The sequence below is a fragment of the Scyliorhinus canicula genome, chromosome 2 (assembly GCF_902713615.1).
Source record: "Scyliorhinus canicula chromosome 2, sScyCan1.1, whole genome shotgun sequence".
In the NCBI taxonomy this organism is placed as follows: Eukaryota; Metazoa; Chordata; class Chondrichthyes; order Carcharhiniformes; family Scyliorhinidae; genus Scyliorhinus; species Scyliorhinus canicula.
Window position 1 is genome coordinate 201,778,623 of NC_052147.1, and position 5,238 is coordinate 201,783,860.

Here is a 5,238-nt window from a genome sequence, read left to right on the forward strand (position 1 = left end):
GGGCGATCCCCAGATACAATGGAAACAAGTTAAACACAGATCGATACATTCAATGGAAGGCCAGACTTTTCGGCGCCAAAGAAGCCCAAAACAATAAGTCCTAAGAACCGCCCCAGTGATCGAGGAATTGCCCCGCTATTGGGGAATTCAAATCAATCGATTGGGAAGAGACCCAATCAATTGCGAGAGTATAGAGGGCACGCCCAGATGGGTGCAAGACCCTGAGAGGAGTATAAGACAGAGACCGCGACCCCAGCTCTCTCTCTCTGCCAGCCTCTCCTTGACCAGCCAGCCCTCCCAGCAGAACACCGTTGCAGCAGAAGAACCTTGAGGAGGAGAGGTCTGGACAGCAGCCGTCAACAAGTAAGTCACAAGGCCCGCTACAAGAGTAGACACTCCTGACCCCCTGTAGTCCATAACTACTGGAAGCCTGCGGACCCAGGACAAAGCTAGAAGCTGTTGTTCTCTGATCCGACAGTCCCCTTATCCAGATAAGTATTTGGCCTATTAGTGGTAGGATTAGCCTAGTCTTATTGTTTTATATGCATGATTAGTAGATTACTGTAATATAATAAACGTGTCTTGTTTGAACTTACTAATTGGTGTATGGGTTTATTGCTTTGAACTTGGCCTTGAACTTGTGGCGGTATCTTTTTTTTAATGTTTTTTATTGAGTTTTCATATTTTATATCCAACAAATTACAAATTATTAGATAAAAAGAAAAAAAAACACGCAAAAATTAACATGTATATTTACAGGTAAGCATCTTCATAATAACAACTGTGGCTGCCTCCTTTAGCCGGCATACATATTTTACATTCCCCAATATGGCCGAGGCACATGTTTATAGGCAATTATTTACAGTTTGGTTTTGGGCCTTAGCTAGCCATCAAACCCCCATAACAAACCCGTAGCCCCCCCCCCCCCCCCCGGCTACCTTCCCCCGATTCCCGTCCATTTTCCCCTGATTCTTGGCCACCCGACTATTCTTCCTCTTGTTCGTTGGCCACAAACAGGTCCCGGAACAATTGCATGAATGGCTCCCACGTTCTGTGGAAGCCGTCGTCCGACCCTCGGATGGCGAATTTGATTTTCTGCATTCGGAGAGATTCTGAGAGGTCGGACAGCCAGTCTGCAGCTCTGGGCGGTGCTACTGACCGCCAGCCAAACAGGATACTACGGCGGGCGATCAGTGTTGCGATCCTGTCGTCCGTGTATAGGTCCCTGACTGTCAGTGTCCCCCCCGTCCTGCCTCCACATTTTGAAGGTGGCGTCAGTCAGTGCTGGTGTGAACCTATGGTTGTTGCCTTGTCCGACATTTTGGTCAGGCCAAATTGCTGCCGCAGTTGGTTCCAGGATTGGAGAGTGGCTGTCACCACTGGGCTGCTGGAGTGTTTTTTGGGTGGGGATGGGAGTGCTGCCGTGGCGAGGGCCCGGAGCGAGGTCCCCATGCAGGAGGCCTCCTCCGCACGCACCCACTCGGCTTCTGGCTCCTGGATCCATCCCCTTACTCGCTCGGCTGTTGACGCCCAGTGGTAGAATTGTAGATTCGGGAGGGCTAGCCCCCGCCTGGATTTTGTTTTTTGTAGGACCTTCTTTGGGATCCTAGCATTTTTACCCCCCCCCCCCATACGAACGCCATGATAAGTTTGTCCAGCACTTTGAAAAAGGCCTTGGGGATGTAGATCGGAATGGATCTAAACAGGACGAGGAACCTGGGCAGTACGTTCATTTTGCTCCCCGCGAGGGAGAGTGGGAGTGTGTTCCATCTTTGCAGGTCCTTTTTTACTTGTGGCGGTATCTTAACGATACCTGGCGACGCCAAAGCTAAGTAACGAAACAGAGCCAAATTGAGTGTTAAGCACACTCACCCAGAACTAGCAACATAAGTAAGCTTAATTTGTATTTGTGGGTTAAGAACCTTGGTTTTGGTTTTATTTTTAGAAGTTGCCTGTGAGTCTGTTTCGAGGCCTGCAATGCAACAAGGGGCCCACACAGAAAAGCAAGAGCAGTTTGAGTCAGTTGGAACAAAGTAACCCAGAAAGAATCCAGCATTCCAAAGACACTGGCAAAACAGGCAGGACAATGCACTGGTTCAGAAAATCAATCCCAATCTGAAGAATTGAAGAGGTCCTAAAACCAGAGAATAGGACAGAAGAGAGTTCCAGGAAGAGTGTGAAGTCAATGGAATAAAGAACAGGAATCTGGAAAAAGCGGCCTGTTCAGTGAAGTCCTCAGCAGGGAAAGACTCCAAGTTAAAAGGCAAAGATGCAGGTAAAGCAATAAGCTTGTGAGGAGCCAGAGATCCAAGGAGACCAAAAGATTGGTGACTTCTTATTACAGGCTTTTGAAGCAGTGGTGTTCTGTTGGCATAGCTGGGTATCTGAAAGTGTGTGACAGGCGAAGCTTGAATACATATGGTGATCCAGGGAAAAGGAACACTGGAAGGAGAGGCTGAAACTCCGGAGGTGGATCTGTGGTGAAGACATCTGAGAGAAAATGTTGTTTGGGGGAAGATTCCAAAGACATGTTCTTCGAGGGTGGAGATTGGAAACTATGTGAAAGATTGAGACCAGTTGGCTCACAATGTGACATGTGTCTGGGGGGAATTGATAAGAAGCCTGTAGCAACTGTAGAGCCTCATTAGCGCAGTAGGTAGCGCGTCAGTCTCATAATCTGAAGGTTGTAAGTTTGAACGGGACGGTATGGAGGGCCGTCCAGCTGGCCCTACGGTCCCGGAACCTCCCAGCCTCTTGCTGGCAGGAGGTCCTCCCTGATGCACTTCACTCCATCTGGTCACTACTGTGCACCGCCACAAATAGCACACCTCATGAACGTGTTTTTACCTTCCCTAGGAAGTCCTGCACCAGTCCTTCTACGTAGGCATGTCCGGCTCCACGCCAACCCCCAGTATGCCTACATGGAGTTCCCCAACGGCCGCCAAGATACTGTCTCCCTCAGGGACCTAGCTCCCTCAGGTTCCACTCCAACACACTCCCCCACCCACGCGCCACCCTCCCCTCCCCCGGCACTCCCAACATTAGCCCCACCAGGTCCATCCCTCCTCCCCCTGCCCACGAGGAAGATTTTGGCACACTCCTGGGGTCATCTGACTACTGGCCAATCCACCTAACCCGCACATCTTTGGACTGCGGGAGGAAACCGGAGCACCCGGAGGAAACCCACACACACAGGGGGAGGACGTGCAGACTCCACACAGACAGTGACCCAGCGGGGAATCGAACCTGGGACCCTGGAGCTGTGAAGCATTTATGCTAACCACCATGCTACCCTGCTGCCCTCTATTTTCCTTCTATTTTTCTATTGTTCTAAAATAGAATAAACCATCTAGACAGTTACATCCCAATATTTTAAAAACTCATGAAAAAAACAAAATATTTTGGTTTTTGGAAATCTGAAATAAAAATACAGAATGCTGGGAAAACTCAGCAGGTCTGGCAGCTTCTGTGGAGATGGAAACAGAGTGAACGTTGCAAGGAAAGATGAAAGGTCATCAATGTGAAACTTGAACTCTTGTTTCCCTCACCGTAAAAAATCTTTTGCGAGTTTCTTTTCAATATTTAAGCTTTTTCTTTCTACAGATTTACTGCACATTTGCAACGGGAATTTAATTTTCTCTTCCTCTCTACACTAACTCTAAAATACAATATTGTGTCCAGCTTTAGGAAGGATGTGAACACATTGGAGAGAGTGCAGTAGAGGATTACAAGAATGGTTCCAGGGATGAGAAACTTCGGTTATGAGGACAGATTGGAGAGGTCGGGACTGTTCTCTTAGCAGAGAAGGCTAAGAGGGGATTTGATAGAGACGTCCAAAATCATGAGGGGTCTGTGAACAGCAGACAATTCTGTGAAATAGTTGTCACATAAATGATTTTACACTTAAGTCCTAATCAACTTACTAAAAAACTATTTTTGAAAAGTACTTCCGTCGTGCTTTACCTCTGCAAATACGTCTAGAAAGTTCCTGTTCATTAGTCTGTTTGAAAAGTGTAAATGGCAAGATCAGATGCACAAATAAACCCCCCACCTCCTCATGTGATTATGAGTGAGAGGCGCTCAGTGCAGCTGGCGAACCGGTGCTGGTCAGCCCGCTTCAGCTGTGCAGGGGCAGGGGCCTTCCCACCGGACTCGCCGCCTCTCACTCACTACCCGGAGGCCCCGCTCCTGAGTGATTAAACTTGTAAAGACATCTGAGGGATCAAATAAAACTGTAAATAGATCGCACCCCCACCCAGCAGGAATCCCAGCCCCCGTAAAGTGCCATCAAACGGTATTTATTTAGACGCAAAGCGCTAGGTTCCGACTACATAGAGGCTGATTCCGAGGGTTCTGGGCAGAGCCTCGTTAGCGCAGTAGGTAGCGCGTCAGTCTCATAATCTGAAGGTCGTGAGTTCGATCCTCACACGGGGCACAGTATATTTTCCTACTTCACTGTAAATAAATATGATTTTAAAAATATTTTAGGACCTGAATGCGTGCTGAGTTTTAAAGTACATCCTTTTATTATCAATGCTTCATCGTGCTGTAGCGTATTTTCATACTTTAATGTAAATATGATTTTTTTTTTTAGCAAATATATTTTACTCTCTCAATGCGTAATCAGTTTTTAAGTACAACCTCTTCATTATCAATGTTTTATTGGGCTCTATATTTGGCATCAGGTTTTCAACTTAATTTGCCCGTTACTGTTCTGTGTCTGTCATATTATTCAGATGAGGCCACCTTCCTGCCAGTGCTTCTGATATCTCTTCCTTTTTAGCCCAATTGAAGATGCTGCTCTGCCATAGCTGACAGAGCTTTTGACTGCTCATTCCATTTCTTCCTTGAGCCATAGTATGGTTCCATTTGTCTCCATCTTCCCACCCACCAACCTCCTCATACTGAACTGGAAGAAGTACTGGTAAATTGCTGTTTTACCTGGAAGACGTATTTGAGATTTTGGACAGAGAGAAGGGGCAAGTGTTACATCCCACTCTGCTTGTATGGGAAGGTATCATGGGAAGAGGAGCAGAGAGTGTGTTGGAAGTTATTGAAGAGTGGGTTTGGGCAACATGGTCCTTTCGAAATGCTGACAGCAGAGGGGAGAAGATGTGTCTGGTGGTGACATCAGGCTGGAGGTGGTGGATTCCAAAGTCAAAATGTTAAAAACTTTGTGAACAACAGTGATCCCAGTACAGGTCCTTGTGGGAGTCCACATAGCTATGGATTAGAGGT

At 47.2% G+C, this 5,238-nt stretch overlaps 1 non-coding gene across 1 annotated transcript; it reads left to right on the top strand.

Moving 5' to 3' along the window:
* The first annotated feature begins 4,362 nt into the window (after nucleotides 1-4,362).
* On the top strand, nucleotides 4,363-4,435 carry trnam-cau. Its single transcript has one exon. It is a non-coding gene; the product is annotated as a tRNA-Met (tRNA).
* Nucleotides 4,436-5,238: the final 803 nt, after the last annotated feature.